General features: G+C 50.2%; 1 long non-coding RNA gene across 1 annotated transcript; it reads right to left on the bottom strand.

The window, feature by feature from the left end:
* Positions 1 to 2,469: 2,469 nt before the first annotated feature.
* On the bottom strand, positions 2,470 to 4,434 carry LOC120878283. Its single transcript, XR_005724494.1, has 3 exons — positions 4,286 to 4,434; positions 3,900 to 3,983; positions 2,470 to 3,403 (listed from the first exon to the last, which is right to left on the bottom strand). It is a non-coding gene; the product is annotated as an uncharacterized LOC120878283 (long non-coding RNA).
* Positions 4,435 to 27,214: the final 22,780 nt, after the last annotated feature.

The following is a 27,214-nucleotide window of genomic DNA, read 5'->3' as shown; positions in this document are numbered from 1 at the left end:
CTAACAAGCTGGGGTGCTCTTTAGGGGGATAGGGTGTGGGCTTCACAGGTAATTCAGTTTGTCACAATTATTCAGTTAAGAGCCGTGCATTTCAGCATGTTTAAGTTTATCCCTCCAAAGAAAAATATAAGGATGTAAAAATATAAGGATGATAAGAGTTGACCGGGACCTTGAGATCCCAGTGGAAGAGAGTGAAACAAAAATGGCAGGATGTTGGTAATCGTTGAACTGGGTCTTGAGAGCTCGATGTGTACCGTCTGATGTGAGTGTCTGTAGCGGTCCAGGTGGGAGGTGGGATGCCTCTGGCTGTCCTGGCTCCTCTTCAGTCTTGATCCCCACCACAGCTCGGTGGCAGCATGAAGGCAGGGGTTAAGAACCGTCCTGAGAGTTCCCCAGCGTGTGGGATTATAGCCTGCACCTGCTTATATGGGGAGCTAAGGGAGAAGGCCTCTGTGGGAGGCGAGGCAGCCCTCAGCCCCCTGAAGGGAGACCATGAGCCCCTGTGATTTCTGCTCCACCCCTCGCCCTGGGGCAGCCCACGGAGCAGCATCTCCAGTGACCATCTGTGCTGTGTGGAAAGGTGGATAGAGGTCCATGCGTGGGGGCTTCCTGGAGCCGGTGGGATTTCAGCAGCTTCCTTCCCACTGCCCTCATGTTCAATCCATGCAAATGGAAATGAAACCAGTCCAAAGCTGGTGGGTTTCTGGGCAGCAGCATGGGTGTCTGTGCCCAGAGGGCCACGGTGTAACCCGTGGATGTGGCGTCTGGGGAAGCAGTGGCAGGTTTGGACCGAGCAGCAGGGTGGCCACGTGTGGTCATCACTGCATGTGGGCCTAGAGCAAAACCAGTCGCTCAGAAAGGGGCTATTTGCTCTGTTGTCTTTAAAAATCTTTGTATTAAAATACAGGTGATTTACAATGTTGTGGCAGCTTCAGGTATATGGCAAAGTGGCTCAGTCATACATATATACTCCTCTTTGCACTCTCTTCCGTTACCAGTTATTACGTGCTCTTGAGTATGGCTCCATGTGCTCTACAGTAGGTCCTTCTTGGTTATCTGTGCACCATGGTGTTTTGATTTCTAAAGTGTTAGGGGTGCTGACAGAGAGACAGTACTATACAATAGGAAGAATCCCAAGTTCAAAGTTTGGAAAATTGTGTTGGAGTTCCACTCCACTGCTTATTAGCTAGCTGGTGGTTCTTTTCCTTTTGTTTTGTATTTTTGTACTTCCTGATACCATCATAGGGGCTTCCCAGGTGGCGCTAGCGGTAAAGAACCTGCCTGCCAGTGAAGGAGATGTGAGAGACGTGGGTTCAATCCCTGGGCTGGGAAGATCCCGTGGAGAAGAGCATGGCAACCCACTCTAGTATTCATGCCTGGAGAACCCCATGGACCGAGGAGCCTGGTGGGCTATGGTCCATAGGGTTGCAAAGAGTTGGACACGACTGAAGCAACTTAGCACCATAACTCCAATAGCTAACACTAAGTGGTTTGTTAAGTTAAATCTTTCCATTCATTGGAGTAATTGTTGCATATCTGTTTGGCAGCTGAAGAGCTTGCAAGGCGTTGTGGTAATCATTTTTGAAAACACTTTATTGACTAGAAAGTTAAGGTGGTAGGTCCACCTGAACACCACACTCGGGTGGGTCTTTGGAGATCCTGTTTCTGCACAAATCCGGGCTTTGGAGGCGTTCAGACGGTTGACACTCGTTGCTCTGTGGGGGATACTCATGCTCACTCGGTCCATGGGGTTCTCCTGGGTCTCTGCTCTAGTTGGTCTCCACTTGGCCTGTCCAGTCTACCATTCTCGCCTACGTTCTGTTCTTTCTTAAATGCCAGGTTCAGACTCTGCCTGCTCTGTGCAGACCTCACCGGTGATGTGGTGAAAAGCAAATAATAATTCTAGATGTAATAAAATGGCAGTAACTCTGTAAAATCAAGTTAACATGCTTTTCCCGTGTGCTGTCCCTCTCTGTGCAGTCTCCCTAGTCCTCCCCTGGTTGTGTACCATTGAGACTGGAGGACTGGGAGTGTCCCAGCCGGAGAGGAAAGAGAAGGACCTTGATTGTCAACTGGAGACATTCCAAACGACATTTGTATGATGTCAAAGTCATCAGGAATGCCAGGCTTTGTCAAGAAAGGACACCTTTCCTGAGGTCCTTTATTCCCACTGTCCTGCTGAGGGTGAGGTCCGAGGAGAGGAGGCCCAGGATATGAACGGCCAGCTCCTGTGACCCCGTGGGAAGGTGGGCGAACGGGGGTGATGGAGACAGCAGACAGGAGGTGTCCGATCTTGACTAGTACCCACAGAGCTAAGACTCCAGAAGGCTTTTGTGGGGGGCAAAAGCAAAACCAGGTGTGTCCGCCACTCCTCCACGTGGAGCCTGGCTCCACAGCCCAGGTAGCTTCTGCCGAAGGTGTGCAGAGCTGCGGGCTGGGCCGGTGGGTGGGCAGAGGCCTGGGCTTGGGACAAAGAGGAGCTCCTTGCCTGGGGGCTCCGTACCTGGGGCCCCGGACGGCCCTGGTCGCAGTGCGGGTCAGCAGTGAGCAGCCCGGTGCCCAGGCTGGAGCACCCGCAGCTCGGGGTGGTCCGGAGACGGTCCTGCGAGCAGCCTCCTTTAGTCCTTGTTGCCACTGGGTCACCGAGGCCCAGACACCGGGGCAGGAAGAGTCCCCCCCAGGAGACGTGGAAACGGCCCAGGCTGGGGTGACGTCTGGGCTGCTTTAATCTGCCGTCCTGCTCCCACCCCCAGCCCTCCGCCCACCAGCGCCCAGGTGCCCCCCATGCCCAGGATGGGCAGATTCACTGGGAGCAAAGAGCTGGAGCCTGACGTCTCTCTGCGTCCAGCCTGACTTCTTGGGATTCAGCCCGCATGTGGGGTGCCTGTGACTTGCCTTCTCTTTGTCACGAGATGTCATCCTGCGCTGTATCGAGAGGGAGTGTGCAGCGCCCACCAGAAGACTGTCTTGTCGCCCCCACGTCCCCCTGACGTGGGGCCACCAGAGGTGGCTGTGTTTCGTTATGTCTCGTCGGCCCACCCCAGAAACTCCCGTAATGCCACGCGGGTAACCGCCCAGTGATGCGGCAGCTGATGGCCGCGCCATGCAGTGGGACGGGCCCTCTGTGACTGGGCAGCCCGAGACACCACCCTGGTCTGGGCCGTTCTCACATCTCCCGGGGCTGAAGCTCACTGAGGGCCGCTCCGGCCGGGCCCCTGGCTCTCTCAGCAGCACAGCAAGGACACCGCGCCCGGCCTCTGTTTCCCTCACACTCTGTCTGCTGTCTGATGAAGGGACAGTAATTTGTGTCTCGTGGTGCTGACCTGCCACGTGTTTCTCCTCATTTTCACAAAGTCGCTGGCTTAATGAAAATTTCCAAGTGCCTTATATGCAAACTATGTCTCTGAAACAAAAACAAACAGGCATAGAGAACAGACCAGTGGTGGCCAAGGTGGGGGGCAGCTGTGGGGGAGGGAAGGACGGGGAGTCTAAGATTAGCAGATGTGGAGTATGTAAGGGACGGACAGACAGGGACCTCGTGTCCAGCACAGGCAGCCGTCTCTGATGTCCTGGGATAAACCGTAATGGAAAAGAATGCATACATATGTATAACTGAGCCACTTTGCAGTGCGTTGGAAATTAAGCATACCATTGTAAATCAACCGTATGTCAATAAAGTTTAAAACGAACTAAAAACTAAAACTAATAAAATTCAAAACTGTATGTCAACAAAGTTTAAAATTTAAAACTAAGTAAAACAAGTCAGAAAAAAACCCCAAATCTAGCTCTGAAACAAACTGAGCTCACAGCAATGGATAATGTCTGAAAGGGAGAGATTGCCTCGTGAACTAGCCTGCGTGTCCGTTGGCTGGAGAGCCTCAGGGCTTCATCCTGCTCACCCTTCTCGCTGGAAAGTGGACCATCACATCCAGAGATGAGTGCGTTCTTGTCTGGGAAGCGGCAGCCGTTTCTGAGAGGCGTTTCTGTAATTAAGGAATCAAACAAGCATGAGTGGCGCTCTTTCAGAGGTTCCAGGTACAATTAGAAGACACCTAATCGCTCATCACTCTCCCTTGATTAAAGCCATTGTCGCTGTGCCCTTGCTTGCCCGGGTGAGGAACAGGTGCCGGGCCCAGATGCAGCCGCCTGCTCCCCGCTGAGGCTGCTCCCCGAGCCCACGCTCACCGCCAAGTGGCGGGAAGCAGCTGCCGGCCTGTGTCTGCACCCTGGCAGCCTCCGTCCCGGGACCTGCAGGAAAACTGTGCCCACATCCTGTGTCGCTCACCCAGCCCTGCAGATCTGCACTCGTGCCAAGCTGGTTGAAACCCACCAAGTCGCCCCTTTTAAGTTACAGCCCTTCAGGAAAGGAGGTAAAAAAATCTGAAATGGGTTCAGTGGGACCGAAATGGTCCTTTTAAAAATGAATTTGCAGCTGTGCCCAACTGACGATGGATTTATCGCATCACCCTGGGATCGGTAAACACCGTGCCCTGGGCAGAGCCCGACAAGCCCTTGCCTGCCACGCACTCATGGCAGAGCTTCTATCAAAGCCCCATAAACTTCATCACCAACCACAAATGAGGCTCTGTGTTTTACACGCGGCCTCCGTCCTTGTTTTTCCACCTGTTAAAATGAAAGATTCTTGGAATATCATAATATGTAAAATTTGTTTATGATGCAAATAGAGAGATGCCTTTTCATCTCTCCCTGGCTTTGATGTCGTGATACGAAGTTTCTACCGCCCCGCCTCCCAGCCTCACCCCGGAGATGCTATCTCCTCCTCAAACCTGTGCGCCCAGTGTAGGACGTGGGAACCAGTTACGAGCTGGTTCTGCTTTCAGGACTTTTTATGAGGAATTTGTCCACTTCTGAATTAACAGAAAGATGAGAGGAGTTTGTTGATACGCTTTTCTTGAAGGTTTAGAATTACATCTTGAGTCAAGTAAGGGAGGCTGGTTAAGGTGGGAGAATAAAAGAACTCAGAGTTTATTTACTCCTCAAACTTGAGGTAAGTCAAGCCCTCGATAATCTGGCAATAAATACCCGCTTCTCTCTGGTTTGGATGAGACAGATATTTCTCATGTTAATAAATATTTGACTAAGAAGCCCAGTTTTTCCAGAAAGAGACTCATAAACTTAGAAAAATGAACTTGTGCTTGCTGGAGGAGAAGGATAGTTAGGGACTTTGGAAAGGTGATGTACACGTTGCTATCTTTAAAATGGGTCACCAACAAGGACCTATGGTACAGCACAGGGAACCCTGCTCAGTGTTATGTGGCAGCCAGGATGGGAGGGGGCTTTGGGGGAGGATGGATACATGTATTTGTATGGCTGAGTCCCTTCGCTGTTCACCTGAAACCGCCAGAACATCATTACTCAGCTACACCCAGTACAAAAGAAAAAGTTTAAACTAAAAAAAAAAGCCCAGTTTTTCTCTCTACCACAGTCTTGGGCTTTAACTTTGGTTAGAATCTCCCCAGATTTTAAAAATGTGGATGCCTGGACCTCAGCCCCATTCACCTAAGTGGAAAAAAAAAAAATCTCTCAGGCCTGGGTGTGGCCTTTTCTAAGGCTCCCAGGTCACCCTTAATGTACGACCAGGACAGACTGACTGAGTTACACAAGGTTTTAATGTGATTTTATTCATTTAAAAATATGCTCATTATTCAAATACTTCTGAGCATGTAAGCCCAAAGAAACCTAAGTTTCCCAAGCTAGAAAAGTTGGAAACAGTAGTTGATACATTTGTTTTTGTACACTGGACAGTCTTGGAATAAGCAACTGAAAGTTCCATGAATCAAGCTGTATGCATAAACTAAAGTTAACTGCTTCGGTCTTTGTTGAAATGGCTGGTAACCCGTGTGACCAAAACCAGGATTTTTAAAGACACGATATTGCAAGACAGAATTCTGAGACTGGGAAAGACCCCTAACGTTCAATCTCCCAGGAAATCTGCCCTCAAACTTTCTTCTCATTCATTTTAAAACCTAGAAATAATACGCTCTTTAAATGATTGTTTTTGCAGAATTATGATAACCAGGAAGTTCATGTAACTAGTTAAAGCCTCAGTTATTGAAAATAATGATGATACTGGGACGTCTAAACTGGCATCTCATGGGTACTGGTGCCAGGAGAGATGTAAGCCTCTCCCTGAAACTTGCCGTATTTGAGGGACCACAGACTTTCCCTTGGGGTTCCCAGGCGATGGTGCTAATGGTAAAGAACCTGCCGAGAGGTGTGGGTTCAGTCCCTGGTTGGGAAGATCCCCTGGAGGGGGGCATGGCAGCCCACTCCAGTAGCCTTGCCTGGAGAATTCCAAGGACAGAGGAGCCTGGTGGGCTGCAGTCCGTGGGGTCGAAAAGAGTCGGACACGACTGAGCGACGAAGAACACAGAGTTTCCCTCCAGACGGATGCCTTCTGCACACGCTGCGTCAGGCACAAGCAGAGGAGCCCTTCAGATCATTTCCCAACGATGCAGTTACGTGGTTGGGTATAATTGCGGGGCCGAGTATATCTTATTTTGTAAAAGTATTCTCATTTTGTAAAAGCCGGTCTTCTGCATATATATGTTCTTTCTTTTTTTTTTTTACTGACCAGAATGTTTAATTAATTAGAGCACCCCAATTTACCATCCTCCTGCATAATGATAGTTTACTGTACAGCTATTTTTGGCTGCCTGAGAGCGTGGAAAGCTGTCGGCAGTGCTGAGTACCTGGGTCTGCTGATTGTAGACGTGAGCAGCGCACAATACCCCATCAGCGGTGATGGCGGCAGAGACGCTAATTGGCCCACTTGAAGGCTCGGGCTCCCCAGTGAGGGCTGTCGTTCATGGCTCAAGTTCCATTAATCAGCGGGCGCTCGTCGAGCCCCTGCTGCGTGCCTCGCCTGCAGTTGGAGACGAGGGGTGCGAGGCATGAATCAGGGCCCACGCGGCCCTGGCAGCTTTTGATTCAGCCTGGAGGCAAGACTCTCCCAGTTAAAAAAAAAAAAAAAACCAAAACCTTACGCTTACGAAAATGATCACAGTGTATGCTCATGAGAGGACATGCTCTCTTGCCTAGGGTGGGCGAGATGGATAGAAGAAGACACGACTGTGTGCCCCGGACGGGGGAGACGACGTGCCGAGCCGATCAGAGTGGCTGCTGACCCGGACGGGGAGACGGGCCATCGGGGCGGCGCCCGGAAGTTCTCTCGGGGAGGAGGGGCTGGACCTGCCCCCGGGCTCCCGGGAAGGAAGGTGTGGGGCTTTGGGCTCCTGTCCCGTGTGGTTGTGTTTTCTGTTTGCCCCGAGACTTTGCTCCAGGAATGCAGGATCGCTGAGTTAGGAAAGGGGTCTTTCAGCCTGGGGAGATGTGGACCCCGAAGTCAGACGCCAGGGTCCGGGTCTGAGGCACAGCCCGAGGGAGCCAGGGGCTCCAGCTGGGCGAGCTGACCGCCTCGTGGAAGACCGACCGCTGGGCAGACTCTGTCACGTTTCATGTGCTCCAGTTTATGTTTTTGTCCATTTACAGGTCCCACTAAAGTGAAAATCAGGTGCTTTGTTCAGTTTACGCTGTCAGCATCTGAGATCTGTTTGACTGACCCCTAGGTGGGCCTGCAGTGCTGGACACCCTAATTTGATCCCTGGGTTGGGAAGATCCCCTAAAGGAGGAAATGACAAGTGACTCCAGTATTCTTGCCTGGAGAATCCCACGGACGGAAGAGCCTGGTGGGCTACAGTCCATGGGGTCGCAGTCAGACACGACTGAGCAATTAACACGGTCACTTTCACTTTGGGGCAGACAGTGTGCTGTGAGTATACATGGACCGGGTGTCAGGGCTGGGCACCATGGGCGGCCCTTGGGCGCCCAGGGCTCCTCCCCCAGGCTCGTACCTGACTGCCAGCATGACTCAGAAGCTTAACAAAGCCTGAGGCCTGGCCAGGACTCAGGAGGGCGGAGGAGGTGGCAGGTGCCTTGCTCAAACAGCCCCCGAGCGCCGTGCGGTCCCTTGTTGGCCTCTGTGAGGCTGGCTGTCTCGAGAGGTGCATCTGTGTGGCCTGTCTGGGACCCTGGGCTGTCCACGCTTGCATGGTCTCTGTGGTGTATCTGGGCCCCGGGCCGTCCACGCTTGCATGGTCTGTGCGGCGTGTCTGGGGCCCCGGGCCATCCACGCTTGCAGTGGTCTGTGCGGCTGTGTTATGTGCCCGTCAAGGTTTTGTGGGGAGAAGGGGCCTGGGGCGAGCCTGGGGAAGGGGCTGGGACCCCAGCCCATGCGCTGCATTCCAATGGTATTGCCTCTCGTGACATATTCTGGGTGCGACTTTGCAGTAAAGGGGTAAGAGCTGAACTCAACCTAATGGCAGGTTTTAAAAAGATCACAAGAAAGGTGACATGAGGCCAAAACCATTTGAAATAACACTGGATAGTCCACTTGGGAACGTCCACAGGAGGAAGCAATTCTGCCAAAGAGGGCCTCGCCGGCTCCAGGAAGGCCTCTCGTTTTTAAATTCAGCATCACGGCGCGACACGTCACTGCTTCTTCTGTTTCATCCCCACTTATCCCTGACACTCGGGCTCGGTTCACATACTTTTGATTTGATTTACAAATTCGCTGTTGGATTTTAGAGGCATTATGGAACCCAAGCTGCTGCCAAAACCCCCATCATAACCTCCTCTGTTAGGCTTTCTGGTGTCAGCTCAGCCATCTCCTGTCATCTTATACTCCTGCTGGGACAGGACCCGAGCTTTCACCAGTCCTGTCACTGCAGCAGGAGAGACTCGAGTCAGACCTGCACAGCACAGGCAGCCCTTCTGTTTCCCATACACTGTGACCCTGAGAACCCGTCAAGGTGCAGGGCGGTCCAGAGAGAAATGGCCCCGCTCTCTAAACGGACAGTTTAGAATTTTGCATGTGATTTTGTTTGTCTTATTTAGTCCATTTAGGCAAACTACTGAGTGTCATGCGGAGAAACATCAAATAAACCCAAGAAAGACTTAGCCAGCATTGCATCAAAAGTAAAAAGTGTCGCCTAAACTAGATACTGCTTGCGACATGGTGTAAGGTAACAAGAAGTGTTAGAAACGGTTGCATCCTCTCGGGTTCCACGGGGGCAGGTGGGATAATGTAGGATACTCAGTCTGTTCACTTATACTAGACTTTGCATCTATAAACATCTTTTGACTTATTTCCTGGCTTTGGGGAAAGAGGGTCTCCAATGGAGAACGTCATCTCACCTGAGAGATCAAAGTCTTCATATCTGAAACCTTTTGCTACAGTTTGCAAAGAGACGTTCAGAAAGGTTGTACTCAGACTCCCAGCATGTGACATTGTTTCCCCGATCACCTGGCAAACGTAGGTTTTAATCTTTGCTGGCTTGTAGTCTTTATCTCTGAATTAACCTGTCTCATACCATTATGTTGGGTATTATATTGGAGCATCTGGTCCCATCAATTCATGGCAAATAGAAGGGGAAAAAGTGGAAGCAGGGACAGATTTTATTTTCTTGGGTGGATGGTGGCTGCAGCCATGAAATTAAAAGATGCTTGCCCCTTGGAAGGAGAGTTATGACTAACCATCGTTGTTGTTCAGTTGCTCAGTCATGCCCAGCTCTTTGCAGCCTCATGGACTGCAGCACGCCAGGCTTCTCTGTCCCTCATTATCTCCCAGAGCTTGCTCAAACTCATGTCCATGACAAACTTAGCATATTAAAAAGCAGAGATATCACTTTGCCAACAAAGGTCCATATGGTCAAAGCTATGGTTTTTCTACTAGTCATGCACAGATGTGAGAGTTGGGCCATAAAGAAGGCTGAGTGCCAAAGAATTGATGCTGGAGAAGACTCTTGAGTCCCCTGGACTGCAAGGAGATCCAACCAGTCAATCCTAAAGGAGATCAGCCCTGAATATTTATTGGAAGGACTGATGCTGACACTGAAGCTCCAATGCTTTGGCCACCTGGTGTGAAGAGCCCACTCACTGGAGAAGACCCTGATGCTAGGAAAGATTGAGGGCAGGAGGAGAAGGAGAGACAGAGGATGAGATGACTGGATGGCATCACCAACTCAGTGGACATGAGTTTGAAGAAACTCTGGAATGTAGTGAAAGATAGAGAAGCCTTGTGAGCTGCAGTCTATGGGGTTGCAAAGAATCAGACAGGACTTAGTGACTGAACATTATATCTCTTTTTGTTAAGTATTTCTTTGTGCCAGTTGCCACTTTGACCATAGTTTTCTTAATTTTCCTTTTGATTGTAGTTGCAGATATTTTAAAATATTGATGTTTTCTATTCATTGAATTTGTGATGTCTCAATTTGCAGAAGTTGTCAGTTGTCTTGTACTAGCATCTACCAAGGTTTTCCCTTACCTTGTCTTATCTTGCCACTCTGCTAATACGAGTTACCTTTACCTCAGGGTCAAAAATAGGTTTAAAGGATATGGCTTCTTTTATTTTTAATTAATTAAAATTAATTATAGTTTTATTAATTAAAATAAAGTATAATTTATAGTTATATAAATTATAGCTATATAAAGTTATATAAATTATAGCTAGATGATTTAAATTATAATTAATTATAATTGATTAATTATATCAATTATTTTAGCTTGTTCTTTCTGGTTTATTTTTCTTTTAGTTTATCTATGGGTTTCCCTGGTAGCTCAGCTGGTAAAGAATCCACCTGCAATACAGGATACCCTGGTTTGATTCCTGGGTCAGGAAGATCCCCTGGAGAAGGGATAGGCTACCGACCCCAGTACTCTTGGGCTTCCCTGGTGGCTCAGCTGGGAAAGAATCCACCAGCAATTCAGGAGACCTGGGTTCAACCCCTGGGTTGGGAAGATCCCCTGGAGAAGGGAACCACTACCCACTCCAGTATTCCAGCCTGGAGAACTCCATGAACGGTGTCGTCAGTCCATGGGGTTCCAAAGAGTGGGACACGACTGAGTGCCTTTCACTTTTACGTTTCTTCAGTGTCTTATAGTTTATTTTAATGCATAGCTTAATTTATTTCTTTCCAAATAGTTCATGAGCTTTCTCTGGATCATCTTTAAAACCCCCTCCTCCCCCTGGTGATTTTGGACACCATCCCATCAGGGCCTAAGTCTTATTCCCACGAGGACTGCACTGCCCAGAGCATGCCCTTCAGGCCATGGTTATGAGAGGTTTTAAGACAGGTGATGTTTGCAAAAACAGGCTCGCTCCACTTGTTTTGGGAAGCTTGGGTTGGTCGACGCTCACCAGACTTCCCCACTGTGGGCGTTCTCGGAGCCTGTCCCGTGCTCAGCGTCGCGGAGGACGGCCGTGGAGAACGCCCTGACCCTCCAGTGCCCGGGCTCAGGTCTCAGGGCTCTGGTGTGTGAGCTGTGCCTTCCGCCTCGCTGTGAGGTCGGTGCTGCTGTTACCCCGAGTGACAGGCCGGAAACGGCACGCCCGGCTTCCGGACAGCAGCGGCGCTCTAAAAACGTCCTGGCGCTCTAAAAACGTCCTGGCGCCCAGACCCGCGCCCACGCGTGTTCCTCCGCGGCCTCCGGTGGCTCCTGCAGACCGCACGTGCTCTCCCTGCGGCCCCCACTCTTGCGTCGTCTCACTGCGTTCTTTTAAGCTCTGGTCGTGGAAGGTTTACCTTGAAATTCTCAGTTGCATTAATTCTTTTTGCCAGATTATGCTTTCATATAGATGTTACGCTCATTTCTCTAATTATACAAACAGCAATCAAGCAAACAAATAAAACTCTTTAATACTGTGAGTAGAATCGCAAGATGCTCACTTGTTAATTTGAGGAACGTTGACAGTATTACAGTCAGTTTAGCGAATGTGATAGGAATGCGGCATCTGTCCATTTCTGTAAGTCTTTTGTCGCTCAATTAGGCTTTTAATTTTTCTTCATATGGATCTGGCACATGTCCTAAGATGTAGTGTATTACTAGATATTTCTGATTTTGTTGTACTTTTTTTTGTTAAGTTCGACCTTTTTTTTCCATTTTATTTTTTCAGAGCACAGAAAAGGAAGAAGCAACAAGGGGTCATAAAATGCAAATTATAAATATAATGAGAGAAGTGAAATATCCGTTCTAACAATAAATACAAGTGGGTTAAAATTCTGAATGAAAAGTCAAGACATTGTCTCCTGGTTCAGAAAAGAAAACCATATGCTCAATGAGAAACAGACCTAAACAGAAAGTTGGAAGGGGTTAGGCCAAACACATCAAGAAAACAGAAGGAAAGGCATGGCATTAATACTGAAACATCACTGAAAGCAAAAATCACTGTGTGATACTGGAGTCTGTCCTATGTTTATAAACGTGAAATAAACTGCACTGTTTCAGTAATCATTCATCTTTAATGCCCAATAAAATAGTGAAGGATATATAATAAATATGATTATAAGTAGAAAGAGTAGAAATTTTTTCTTATGTTATTTGAAACAAGCTTTCCCGTTTTACTTTTTGTGGTTAGTTCTGCCATCTCCGTGTAATTAATTTATATGCATACTGTGAAGTAATAATCAAGGCTCTTAAAAATATGTCTGAATGTCCTGAACTCTTTTTATTAGGAAGAATAACTTCTCACTCTTTAGCAGAACATTCGTATTACGCAGAGTGACTGTAAGTTTGGGGTCTGTTTCCGGCTGTCGTTTCTGGTGTGATCATTAGTTTGTTCATCGCTCCATCAGTACCTACCATAACTTTAAAAGATCTTATATTTAGTAGAGCATGTGTCTTGGCTGGTCTTTGCTCTTTGAATTTTCATGAAATTTTAGGATCAGCTTGCCAAGTTTCCAAATAAAAAATAGTCTCTTGGGTTTTGGTTAGGATTGCATTTACTATACAAATCAGTTTTGGTGAATGAGTATATTTACCGTATATAGTCTTCCAGTCCACGAAGACTTTATGTGCTTCCACTTAGCTGTCCTGTTACTTACAATAATACTCTATATTTTTCTGCAGAGAGGCCTTGTGTATCTCCTGTAAGATTCATGCACAGTTTACAGATATTGTTTGATGCTGCTGTAGATGGTGTCTGTGTATAGTTCCCTAGAGTAGAGCCTGAGGCAAGAATGCAAGCGTGAGCAGTTTAGTTAGAAGGCAGGTCCAGGAGTCAGGGCACAGGAGTGTGCCAGGGTCCAGCCCCGGTGGATCCAGGGTGATTCGAAGGTGGGGATGGAGTCGGCGTCCTTGGAAAAATCCATATTTAATTACAGATATATAGAGAGATTAGAAACGGATAGTGTAGTAGGAAAATTAGTGGAGAAAAAGAGGCTGAATAACTTGGTTTACATGGAATAGCATCCATGCTCCAGATGGGAATTCAGCCAGAAAAACGGGGAGCAAGAGAGAAACGACATAGGGGAATCAGTCTTTCCGGAAACTGATCCAATTTCTTTATTTTTGGGTTTGCTTATATACCTTTTGTTACACATAGGGATGAATACAGAGTCACGCGGGGGGTCAGCACTACTGACCTTTATCAAAATCAGGTGCTTCACATAAAAAGGTCTTAGGGATTTTACATCATCTTCTGGCCATGAGACCGGCTGACATTTTATGATCCTTTTTTCTGATAACCAAAAAACTTATTTCTTCCAAGGGTGTTTTTTCTTAAACCAGGCACCACCCTCCAAATCAAGTTGCATTCCTATAGAGTGAGGGTGTAGTGAGTTACAATCAAGAAAGGAATTTATTTAACCCAAGGTTAACATGATTAATCTTAAAGGTTAATACTTATTTCTCCTATATGCTTAAAGGTTAATACTTATTTCTCCTATATGTTAGTTATATTCATTATAAGGGCAGGGAACGTGGAGATTTAGCAGCAAACATCAGCCCAACAAATGAAAATCCTTTCACCAATGCTCCCCTTAAGATCTATTTAGTCTTAAGATAGTGATAAAGTTAATTTTTACATAGCAAGGACACAGTGATTTATAACAAAGTACAGTGATCTATTACAAAAGAGAAAATTCATTAACTCAAAAAGTTTAGTATTGCTAACCTTAAAAACTACTATATTTCCTTTTCTATATTCCAAATACATTGATTCATATATTCCCAGGTGCCTAAGGATATGGAGGCCTGGTGGCAATCATTGACTCAACAATGAGAAAAGCCCTATGCTAATTAAGACTCTCAAAATACTCCAAAACTGGCTGTGCTGTTTATGGTTGAGAGGTAGTAAACAATCATGTGCTAGTGGCAGGAGTATGGATAATCCTGTCACACAAGCTAGTCTGTCAGCAGAGAGGTTTGACCTGAAACATCCTTGTCCCACCCAGGGCAGGGAATTAGCAGCAATTATTGGCACAACAAATGAAAAAACCCTTCACCAATATAATTCCTAACCAACCCACTATACTGACAATTTCCAACTTCCCAAAGGAATTTGCCTTTAGTAAGTAAAACATCTCGTGCCTCTCATGGTTGGGAGGCTGTAAACAATCACATGTGGCTGGAAGAACCTATATAGGCGGGCTAGATAACCTTCAGAGGAGTCGTAAGCTGAAACACTCTTGTCACGCCCAGGAATTTTTATTGACTTGGAGCTGCACGTTTACTCCTTCTCCGAGAGAAATGGTGATGGGGGAGAGCCCCCCGTAAAGTCAGAGGTGTAGGCGAGAGCATAAAACAGACTCTGGTTTTGGGGGTAGATGCTTGGGAATGGGGTTTCCTGAGGCTTGATCATGCCTTTGCGTATGCCAAGCCTCCTTCCTCGGAGAAGGCAATGGCACCCCACTCCGGTACTCTTGCCTGGAAAATCCCATGGACAGAGGAGCCTGGTGGGCTGCAGTCCATGGGGTCGCTAAGAGTCGGAAATGACTGAGTGACTTCACTTTCACTTTTCACTTTCATGCATTGGAGAAGGAAATGGCAACCCACTCCAGTGTTCTTGCCTGGAGAATCCCAGGGACGGCGGAGCCTGGTGGGCTGCCGTGTATGGGGTCGCACAGAGTCGGACACGACTGAAGCGACTTAGCAGCAGCAGCAGCAGCAAGCCTCCTTTCTCATGACCTTTGCCATGGGCGAAGTTCCTCACGCTGGCCCCCGGCAGGAGTGGGCCAGGGGAGAGACGAGAGCCATCAGAGTGGGTGTTAGTGGATGGCTGGGACCCAGTCTTACTGAAGACTTGTGCCCACCAGAGAACAGGTTGGGGCATTTGCCAGCAGCCCTGGTCCTCTGGTGGTGCAGGTTGCCCCGGGGTGCAGCTGCTGGGCCTCTGAGTGTCTTTGCGCACAGGCGGCAGGGCCCTGTGAGCTTCAGAGCCCGCAGCACTGGCCTGACGTGGGGCCTGGGCGTGCGTGGAGCTGTCCACCGCAGCTGTGCTGAAGCCAGGCCAGCCTGGAGCCGCATCCCAGCACGCTGCAGAATCTCCTGCATTATTATTTTTAAAAAATGTTCCGTTGGCTCTTGGTGGAAAGTTGCATCATCTGTGAATAACAGCAGTTTTATTTCTTGTGTACCGATTCTTATGCCTTTTATTTCTTTTTATTGAAGTACCTGTGCTTTCCAGGGCAGCATGGAGCAGAAGCGGTGTGCACAGGAGCACCCCTACCTCTTAGAGAAACTTTAAAATGTCACAGTTAAGCTGGGAGGTTTGGTGTAGATTTCTTGAAGCTATCTTTCATTCAGAAAATGAAGATCATGGCATCTGGTCCCATCACTTCCTGGGAAATAGATGGGGAAACAGTGGAAACAGAGTCAAACTTTATTTTTTGGGCTCCAAAATCACTGCAGATGGTGGCTGCAGCCATGAAATTAAAAGACACTTACTCCTTGGAAGAAAAGTTATGACCAACATAGATAGCATATTCAAAAGCAGAGACATTATTTTGCCGACTAAGGTCTGTCTAGTCAAGCCTATGGTTTTTCCAGTGGTCATGTATGGATGTGAGAGTTGGACTGTGAAGGCTGAGCGCCGAAGAATTGATGCTTTTGAACTGTGGTGTTGGAGAAGACTCTTGAGAATCCCTTGGACTGCAAGGAGATCCAACCACTCCATTCTAAAGGAGATCAGTCCTGGGTATTCTTTGGAAGGAATGATGCTAAAGCTGAAACTCCAGTACTTTGGCCACCTCATGCAAAGAGTTGACTCATTGGAAAAGACTCTGATGCTGGGAGGGACTGGGGGCAGGAGGAGAAGGGGACGACAGAAGATGAGATGGCTGGATGGCATCACGGACTCGATGGACGTGACTCTGAGTGAACTCTGGGAGTTGGTGACGGACAGGGAGGCCTGGCGAGCTGCGATTCATGGGGTCGCAAAGAGTCAGACACAACTGAGCGACTGAACTGAACTGAACTGAAGTGAACCTTTCATCAGGGTGAAAACATTCTCTTCTGCTCATAGTTTCCTAGAAGCTTCGATTACAAGTGGATACTGAACTTGACCATTTTTAATTCTGTAGAGATACCTTTTCTTGTCTCCTATGTTTTGTGGTGAATTACCTGGGAACACATTGTGATTCAGTTATTACTGAAAGATCTTTATGAGAAATGGCATGGGTGGAGAAATCAGATATTTTGTTTATCCATCCACTATACTAATGGCATGAGTTTGAGCAAGCTCCAGGAGCTGGTGATGGACAGGGAAGCCGGTGTGCTGCAGTCCATGGGGTCGCAAAGAGTTGGACATGACTGAGCAACTAAACTGAACTGAATACTTAAAAATGGTAAGAACAATTATTTTAAGGCAGAGGTTCTTAATTGTACTGTTATTTTTCTTATTGATTAATTGATGGGTTTCCCATAGACCTCTGGTGAAGCCACTGGGACCCTTCACAGAATAAAATTTCTTGGTGCATAAAATAAAATGTACAGGATTTCAGGAGAAACAAATTATGTTGTAGTCTGTTGTTTGAAAAGAAACCAGATATGTTGTAAAAATATGAAACTAATTGGTGATATAGTAATGTGTGTACTTTTAGAGCACCGTATCAAATCACAAGACCCAGAGGCAGATTTTGTCATCACTATCATCCTAAAGTAGTTCTGAGCCTCAACAGTATTTGAGAAATCTCCGACAACGGTCACAGGATGTGAATTTTTCTATGATTTCACTGGTAGTCGGTCTGATTGCCTAAGAGGTTAGTCAAACTTAAGCTGTAATTTCCGCCTAAGTGTGCATGCCCTTGAATTTTCTCTGTGAACCCCATGGGGCTTGTTAGTCCCCAGTGAAGAGTTTCTCTGCCCTAGGGTGCCGATCCTGCTTGGGTGGGGCCCGGCCATGGGTGACCTGTGCAGGGACGTGTCCTCCTGAAAGACCTCATGCCCACTCCCCCTGCCGTTCTCCACTCCCCCTGCCGTTCTCCACTCTCCCTGCCGTTCTCCACTCATAGATGTGTTCCTGCGCCTCCGCACGGCGGGTGCATTTTGCCCGTGTAGACTGACTTCCGGATCTGCTGCCTGTCTCCCTGCTGGACTCTAAGCCTCTCGAGGCTGTTCCATTCTTCAGCCGGCCTGCATGGGAGGTAGTCATAAATGTGTGTTGAAAGAGTACAGATAGCTCCTTTCTGCGTGCATTTTAGCCACTGAGGCTGTTGCAGGAGGAAACCTGGTAAATGGCATTGAGAGATGGTTGCCCACCATGGCATCTGCACCCCTAGTCTGGACAAGGCAGAGCAGGCACTTCTCTGTCTCAGGGCCTGGAGGAGCTGGGCACACTGCATCTCGTTTGCTGCCACGGTGCCTTCGCTCTGCCCAGGAACTGTGACCGCTGTTGCCTGTCCACTTCATTTGCTTGAGAACTTAGATCCAGACTGTGGCCCCATTGGGGCCCTGCATGGGGCTTGAGCCTGTGCCCATAGTTGCAGGGCGACCCCTTCAATCTTCTTTATGCTTCCATCTAATTGCAGCGCTCACCAGAAAAAACCTGTATTGTTGCGTTGTGCTTAAAAGCAGCATCCAATCGCTTCTTTTTAAGGAACGTGTGTTTCCTGTGTCTTACTGGGGTGGAGAGCAGGGGAACAGACAGGTGGGTCCAGCCTGACGGGGTCAGATGCTCCCTGGAGCGCTCTGTGCCCAGCCTGGTGACAGCAGGTGGACGTGTGGCTGCCCAGCTGGGCCCACACTCGGGGAGGCAGGGCAGCCCCTCCTTCTGGCTGCATGGAGCCCAGCGCTTTGTCTTTCAGGAGCATGAGCCTGAGGTGGGCTGGGCAGGTGCCCCCTGGGATGGAAGCTGTTTCTTGTGTGGGCCAATCAGTCAAACACACCCCAGGTTTTTAGGGAAGGTGGGGCAGGTTCCAGCAAGCTGCTTGCTGTCCCGACAGCTGACTGACGTTCATGTCTGGCTGTGAGCTCGTTCGTGGCAACCCCTGCCCGTTATAAGTTCTGCTGCGTGGCAGCTTTTAGAAAGACTTTTTGGGCAGAGGCTTTTCATGAGGGTTCTCAGCACCTCCGCACCCCTGCCTTCCAGCCTCCAAGGTGCAAACCAGCTCCCCACTAATGCCCCAGAGCGACTTTTCTTGGGCTGGACCTCAGTGTGGAGCAGGTTCGTGGCAGGGATGGCAACATGGTCAGTGGTCCTTAGAGAATTTAATTCTGCACAGAAGATAAGAGAATAGGTTACAGCTTTTTCTTCTTTTCTTTTTTTTTTTTTTTGGTAATTTCTTTATAATATAATCACACATTCCTTGGTGCTGTCTTCATAATGAGACACTTTAGCTTTCAAGCACGGTGTAACTTTGGCACAGTTAATACTGTGTGTGATCAGAGACGGTCTTTACCTCAGGAGCTGCTGTAAACATGCTTCACACGTCTTCCCACGTGAAGGAAAAGAGCGATTTTTGCCTCACGTTTTAGTGTGTCATTCCACTGCCGAGAACTTCGAGCTGGGAGTGAGGCCCATGCCCTAACCTTTGTGGTCCTTTCGAATTCCGCAGCCGGCCCCTCCAAGGCAGCTGGCTGTTCCGTCGGAGCTCGTCTCTCGTCTGTCTTTTCATTTGGTCCAAACAGAACGAGACTCGTCTCTCGTCTCTGAGAGTGTGCTCTTCTTCCTGGTTCAGATGGACACTTCTGCGGGGAATTACAAAGCCATCTTGATTTTGTGAATGTCCAGTACATTTTGGTGCCTGGTAAATGTTGCTTGATGTCATTATCATCTACACCTGCTGTCTCTGGGGCTCAGTCTGCCGAGAACGGACACGTTTGTCCGAATTAATCGGAGGGGAAGGGGGAAAGGCAGCTGGTCTCAGCCTGCGGCCCTGGATGAGCTACACTTGGCCGCAGCCATTCCCCACCCTGCCCTAAGGAGCGTGCAGGCCTGAGCCTCTGACATCAGCTGGCCCAGGGCGGGTAGCGAGCACCGGGAGGCCTGCTCGTGGTCACCAAGCTGTTCACTGACACAGCACGTTTAACACAATTCTACGGCAGCGACACCGACCTCTGCTGAGGCACTGGGGTTAACTGCAGGGGGGGACACTGGTTTTCTTCCACAGCTTTCAGCATCACCTAGATGTTTCCTGAGAATTTGATGGGAAGGAGCCATGCCCCAGCTCCTTGAAGTGGGAGCCGAGGTCCAGCCAGCCTCAAGGGTTCGGTCTGGGGAGGAGGCCGGAATCGTGGTGCCGGCCATCCCGTGGGCTGGGTTCTTTGCTCAGCTCCCTTCCAGAAAGCTTGGCGTTTGCAGATGACAGTGAGAACCAGATATGCACCCGAACTTCTGGGAAGGACCATTCACATGACTCGGAAGGCCGTCATCCACCTTTACGCAAAACAGAGCCAGCTGGGAGGTCGGGATCAGCAGACACACAGCACTTCATATGGAACGGATAGCCGGCAGGGCCTGCGTGTGGCGCAGGGGCTCTTCTCCGTGCATGGACACCTGAGTCCTTAAGCTGTAACCCGAAGCCGAGACAGCACTGTAGCTCAAGTAGACTCCAATTAAACAAAGACAGAGCCAGTATTAGGGACGAGTCCCTATAAAGTTAAAAGACTGAAAAATATTAGGGGTGAGAAAGAACTCGGACATCATCTGGTTCAGCTGTCCCGGAGACCCGGGGTTCAGGTGGGCAGGAGCCCACGTGGCTCCCAGGGCACAGGACGGCCAGGCCCCTGCTCCCCGAGCCAGGTGTGTTGGGAACGGTGCTGGGCTGGCTGCTGGGGCAGGGAGGGACATCTTTTAAGGAGCCCCGGAGCCCCACGCTGACCCTGTGGTTGGAGCCAGGAGACCCCAGGGCTGAGCACCTGAGGCAGAGCTGGGGGGTCTTTCCTGTTAGGAGGGGGGCGGGCACCACGTGACCAGTGACATGGAGTGAGATACACACAGACAGACAGCAAACCGGAGCTCGGTCCCGCACCCAGGCCAGGGGGCTGCTTTCCGTCACAGAGCCGGGCTCCTCTCTCCAGGCTGCGCTGCTTGAGGCAGGATAGGAGCCTGCACCCCCCCAAGGGACATGGACCCCTAGGGACATGGACCCCCCCAGGAACAAACCCCATTGACTGGTTGGGTCAGAGAGACCCAGAGAGGTCAGCGTGTGTCCCGACTCTCTCTCTCGTGCGGTTCAGATACGCAGTTCAGCCTCTCCACTCTCGTTCGTCCTTATCTACAAAGTAGGAATAATTACACCATCTTCTAGCAGGTGATGCTGGGCAGTCCACAAACAGTGCTTATTGTAACACCTGGCATTTTATTCACAGGAAACTTCAGCTGGGGTGAAGTGAGTAGCGGGGAGACCAGCACGTGAGCAGTGAGGTCGCCTGAGGACGTGAACCACAGTGACTGGCCCACGGCCCCACAGGTTCCAGCCCTGCCGGGCGTGCAGTCAGCTCTGGGCCGTCCTGAGCCTGCTCAGCGTTACATGCTCTGGGAGTGGTGTGCCGGGCAGTTCCGTAGCATCTAAAGCTGAATGCCAGATGACACGTCAGCACAGGGACAAGCAGGGGTGACCCTGGGTGGGGTGGCTTGACAAGCCTGGGTCTTTCCTTCTCTGCCCTACAGGCTCTTGAGGAGAGAGGCTGGGGGCTCCTGGAGGCAACTGTGAGTGGGCAGGGGGCCGCAGCTGCCCTGACTCATGGAGGAGTCAGGACCCTGTCCAGGAGCTGGCGGCCCGTGCTCAGCACAGGCTCCTCTGAGCCAAGGGTGTGGCTGCCAGCACCGCCAGCCTTCCCGGGACGTCTGAGTCCGTCCTGCGGTTTCATCTGTAGGTCTGGTGTTTGGTGCTGGAGTGCACTTACTAAAGCACGGTGCTGCCCGTGGTGACAGCAGGCAGAGTCATTTTCAGCTGATAGCAGTTTTCCGCTGACCCCCATCGCCCAGCGCGGTTGGCCTCAGAGCCTGCCCCTCGGTCAGCAGGGGCTCCAGGTGGCCTGGGGCCTCCGGTCTCTGTATGTCTCTGCCGGCATCCTGGGTGGGGCGCAGCTGGGAGTGTCTCCCGTGGGACCCGGGTGGGTATCTCCAGGCTGTCCTCGCAGAAAGGTGGTTTTGGTGGAACGGAAGCGGATGAGCAGGTCCTCTGGGTGCAGGACAGATGGCGTCTGTGGGTCACGGTCTGTGATGAATGGCGTGTGTGCCGTGCTCATCTGTGTCCAGCTCTTTGGGACCATGGGCGGTAGCCCACCAGGCTCCTCTGTCTGTGGGATTGTCCAGGCAGGGATCCTGGAGCAGCTTCCCATTTCCTTCTCCTGGATCTTCCCGACCAGGGACTGAACCTGTGTCTCTCAGACCTCCTGCATGGGCAGGTGGATTCTTTACCGCTGAGCCACCAGGGAAGCGCCATGAATGATGGCCCCTCAGCAAACATACTCTTCTCCACGTGGCAAGATGACACTGAGGAGGTCTGGAAGGGTAGCTTGGCTGGTTCTGAGAGCTTCCTGTTGCTGTGTTCAGAACATTAGCCTGCGCGTTATTCCCAAGAACAAGAAATGCACCTCTTCCCCCCTGGAACCTGCAGCAGGGCCCCCAGATTCATCCATTTGCCTCTGCTCCTGGACACGTCCTAAAAGCTGCTTCACCGGGAGGGACAGCTGTAAGGAGAGCCAGGTCATTGCTTGTGAAGACGCCCACTTGGTGGTTTCATTTCATGAAAATACTCGACTTTCTTTGTGGTCCTGTGATCCAAGAGCATCCTCGGATCCAGGATGCAGGCTGTGAGAAAGTTCCAGCATGGGGAGGGATGGGGTTTGATGGCTGGAGAGCTTGGGGACCGCTTCTTGGGAGACCTTAGCCAGCAGGCCATTCTCTGCTCCCCCAAGCACCCCGGTGCACTCAGCAGCAAGTCCTTGATATTGTTCAGGCCATCAGATGTTTTGCAGGGGAGCTTAATAATGCAAAATAGACACAGGGATCTGACTCCTCATTCTCCTGCTGAGTGGCCTGGGCAATGGGATGCATGCCCGTCTTCCTTAGGAGTGAACATCTTCTGCTCTTTTGAAGAATGGAGGTATCACCTTAACTTGCTCAAATGTCTTAGAGTTAAAAGCTACCTTGTGAACCTGCAGTCCTTTAAAATTTACAGAGAAACATGCTACGTCAGGCTCAAGGAGGCTGGCCCCATGTAAAGTCAATACTTGTCTGAAGGTAAACACAGTCTTCGAATACAAGGTCAAAGCGAAAGAATGCCGTCCCCCATTCCTGCCTCCGACCACTCGTCTCCCCCCAGAGACTGTGATGGTGCGCAGCCCACCGCCCCCCTCCCCACACCAGCCCGTGTGGGTCAGATGCGTGTCATAGCAGACACCAGAGTTAATATTAAACCCCAAATTAATAGATTAGATAACTAGTACATGCCTTTAGTGCCAATTCATGTTATAGCTGTCTTCCTGCCTCCTCTTACGAGACAGGAAAGTGCAGCACGTCGTCGCCCATGGAGGGTTCGCAGGAGGGGGCCTTTGTGCTCTGATCGTCCCCGACCGTCCGTCCGGACACGTGTAATCCGCTTGGATTCTGCCCTGTGCTGGAGTCGCGAGGGCCCTTCAGGCAGGGCCATTAAAGAGTGCTCCTCGCTGCAAGATTTATGCGAGCTTATGCTAGAACAACAATAATGCAGTGGTATTTGTTTGAAAATGAAAGGATTATATGGTCTTTGTAAAACGAGGAATTTAGTTTTGGGGAGAGGCAGTGAAAGGGTGATTTATTTTTTGTTGATGTTCCTACGAATCCTTTGATATGTCAACTTCTGTCACTGAGTATTAGGACACTTGTAATTTCTTGAATCAACCAAGATGAAATACACACGGTCTCAAATAATTTATGTCAAAAACTCAGCTGCACGACCTAAGTGCCAGCGCTTACTGTAAGGTGAGGCCGGGCCGGGCTGTGGTCTTTACGAGCCTGTGGGCCATCACACTTGGCGTTTTAGCGGGAGAAGGCTGCAGTGCTGCTGCGCGGTGGGGGCTGTTTCTCTCACTGGAGGTTTTTCCCCAGGAAAGGATGATAGAAGAGGTCACTCCTGAATTTTGGTCGGTTTCCTTGGAAGCTGCTGCTGTTTCCCAGGATGATAGACCTCCTCTCCACCCGCACTTGGGAGTCTGGAATTTCCATATGGAGTCATGTCCAAGGAGAGGGGTGTCTCGGGTGTCGGGGTGTGATGACATTTGCTTTCCTCTGGCTTACCCCTGGGGGCGGCCCCGCATGTCTGTGCCATGCGGCTCCTCATGGCATCTGCCGCCTGCCGCACTCTGAGCTCCGAGGAGCATGGCCACTGGCTCAGTTTCCCCCTTCCCTTTATCCCCTGTGTGTGGCCCAGGGCCTCGTGGACCCTTACTCCATGTCCGTGGACTGTTAGATGTGTGGGCACAGACCACACCTGGGCAAATGAGGAAGCTCTGGCCTGGGAGGGGAGATGGCTTCCCAGAAGTCACCCCGCTGCCCAACAGACCTGGGTCTTGGCCTCAGATTTCTGGACCCTGGGTTCAAAACCTTGAAAGGATACTGTGTGTTGTTGACACTTCCCGATGGCTTGCTGACAGGTCACCATTCCTGCGATAGGTCAACCAACTGCAAAGAGACAAGCTACCTCAAAGTGAAACCCAACTTGGCTCTCATTCCCACTGGTAACAGCACTCAGGTTCCCAGGGGAACTTCGTGTGCGTACCTTTCCCCAGGTGATGGTATTAGTTGGCACTTTTCTCTCTTATTCTCATCCTTGTCTGGTGCTGTCCTGTAACAAACTGACTTCAGTGAAGCATGCTGTTTGATCAGTTAACAGAAGAATAGCCAGTTTAGAATCTGAGGAAGGCGCAGGAGCATGGAGTGTATGTGAGGGCAGTTGCTGGTAAGGCTGAATTCAGATCCAGCCATGCGGCCTGGTCACTGTCGCTCAGGACACTGGCCAATCCCGGTGCTGTCTGCAGTGATGCTCACAAGAGCCGTGCTGGGTCTGGGAGCACATGGGTCTCACATCCTTCCTGACACAGGGAGGCCGTCCTTGTGGTGTTGAAGGCCCGGCTTGGTTTTACCCGAAGGTAAAGTGGGGGGCCTGGCTCCGTGTTGGGACAACATCTGTCTCAGAGATGGGTATTCTTGTTGGAAGCGGAAGTTCATTACTGAGCCCTCTGGGAATTGGAGACGACAGAGAGCGGGGTCCTGCATTTCCCGCTATTAATTATGCATCACGATCGGATGGCTCGGTGGAACTCTGTGAGCACGTGGAGCAGAGAGCCGGGTCCCTTCTCCAGCCTGGGAGTGGCAGCTGTGCCATCTGTGGCCTCCTGGTGTCTGCTTGCTCCTCTCGGAATGGAGGGTGCTGGTGGGCACACGGAGGGTTAGAGACTAAGTGGGAACATGGAGTGAACTCTTGGAAATCTATGGCGCGGGTGTTTTCTCTTTAACTAGGTGTTCGAGACTCTTCCCTTCTGGCCCCCACCCACTTCATCCAAAGCTGCTTCTTGTCCACTGAGCCTCACTTGTCCTGCTGAGCAAAGTAGAGGTCAGGAGTGACCGGTCCAGTCTGAGAGGACAGTGTGTCAGCAGGAGGAGTCCTTTCTTTCATATGTCTCATGTAAACACACACACGTGCTCACTCGTACGCAGACACACACATATACGTATACATCCACAGAGACATACAGACACACACAGAGACACACAGAGACAGACATTCACACATACACACACTCAGACACGTACATGGACACACAGACATACACAGAGACACACACAGGCACAGACACACAGACACACCTCCATGTACATCCACACAGACAGACGTCACATAGACACACAGACGTAGACACACATGCAGGCTTACACTCACCTGGACACAGACACACACTCAGACACACACACACATAGACACACACAGGCACAGACACACACACAGGTGCACACACAGTCACACACATGTGCCTCTTTCATTTAGGTTATGTTTTCCCTGAATCCAGTCATTCTCTGCTCTTCACCTTTTTCTCTCTGGGCCGATCATGGATGAAATGAAGAAGAAGACGTTTTTATTTTCCTCGAGTAAGCTGAGACTGTAATTTATTTATAAAAAAGGAATTTCACTAAAAGGAAAAAGAAGGCAAAGAAAAGTTCAGAATGTAGGTGCACGCTGTCTCTCTGCTTCTGACGGCGGGTCCTGGGGACACACGTCCCAGACCGTTGCCCATGGGAAGACACCTCCACCCGCCCGCGCTGATGTCTGGCCCCTCATCCCGGGGGGGGGGGGTGCGCAGTCTCTGGTTTCCTGGTGAGATCACCCGGCAGGCTTTAAAGCCCCCTCGGGTCTTCACTTGATCTCCAAAGAGCTTGGGGCCCCGTGCGCAGGTCTCTGGGGGGGCAGCCTTTTCCTGGGCTCACCCACCAGGCATCTGCCTGTGTGTTCCCGAGGCCAGCGTGGCTCAGACCTTGGGAGTCCTACCGTTAGCCTCTTTCTTCCCTCTTTGCATTTAAAAACTTACTCAGAATTTACCGGGAGATTCCTGTTTAGAATTAGCTATGTAAAGATGGCATTTTTCCATCTGGGTCTCTTAAAAATCAGCCCGAAGCCTCAAGAAGAATAAGAATAAAAATGCAAATGCCCTCTTTACAATAAAATCGGGAGACATCTATGAGCCTGAAACACAATATACGAGGGGAGGCTGCCAAGGAGAGAGAAGGTCAGAGAGAGCCCCAGGAGGGAGGGCTCCGAGGAGGGGCACCCAGCTGCAGACCTCGGGCTGGCAGACGGAGCCCCCCTCCGGAAGGAGGGCCCTTGCCCCTGGGGAGAGCCAACAGTCCCTCGTTTGGAAGGAGGGAAGGCAGTGGGCTGGGTCCAGCGCGGCACGGCATCTCGGGAATCAGGGAAGGCAGAGTTACTGTCAGGAGTGATGGAGGAAGCTACGTTGAAACAAATACATGCGTGTGTATCAGTGTGTTGGTGAGGCCGATGGAGAGAAACCCTGGGTCGGGGCAGTCCTGCACTGCTGCCTTTGATGGCTGGAACAGAGTAGACCTACACGATTTACTCATGCAAGCAACCCAGGACAGAAGGAGAATCCCCATTCAGTCAGAGCACGACCTTGGATTTGCAACAGTGTGGCTTCCTCACGTGGAAGAAACCGCTTTCTGCGACAAATGGTCATTTAAAAGGTCTATTTGAAAATGCCAAAGGACATGTATTAAATTCACAGGATGCCCAGACGGCAAACAGAAGCTCTCCTGTTTGAGAAACATTGCCTGGAGGTAAGGGGCCTTCGTGACCCAGTCTGTTATCATGAATTGTTAAAACTGATAAGGCAATTTATCTCAATAAAACAAGAGGACAAATACAGACTCTAAGAGCTCATGAAGAAGAGTCCACCATAGAGCAGGTAAAGATCACCCGTCCATTGCCAGACTAAGGAACGACTTGAAGAAAGCTACCATACGGTCCAGTAGGCCCGCTTCTGAGTGTGTGATCAAAGGAGATTAAGCAAGATACCGAAGAGGTGCTGCAAGCCCCCTGTTCCCTGAAGCAGAGTCACCGTGGCTCAGGCCTGGACACCCCGAGTCCGTCGGCAGAGGAACAGCCAGGAGGGTGCAGCGCAAGCACCTCTGTCGTCGCCTCGACTCACTGAGCGCTGGGGCCATGTCTCCTGCCACCTCTCCACCTGTGAGTGGGCACGCACCAGCCCAGCAAGCGCCTTACAGTGCCTCTAAGCATTCAAAGCCTGGGGTTTTACAAACGTTACCATGCGCCTAGTCTTCTCCTGTTTAACTCCTAAGTCCCACTTCACTGAAGACACACGCTCCCCTGCATCACGATCTCTTCCAAGTGACCCCTGCAGCCCCTCTTCCGGCTGCTTGAGTGTACCCTCTGCCTGTACTCACACTGTCTTCCACTGCTGA

This window comes from Oryx dammah, unplaced genomic scaffold (genome assembly GCF_014754425.2).
Source record: "Oryx dammah isolate SB20612 unplaced genomic scaffold, SCBI_Odam_1.1 HiC_scaffold_18, whole genome shotgun sequence".
Lineage (NCBI taxonomy): Eukaryota > Metazoa > Chordata > Mammalia > Artiodactyla > Bovidae > Oryx > Oryx dammah.
This window is presented reverse-complemented; position numbering and strand designations above follow the sequence as displayed.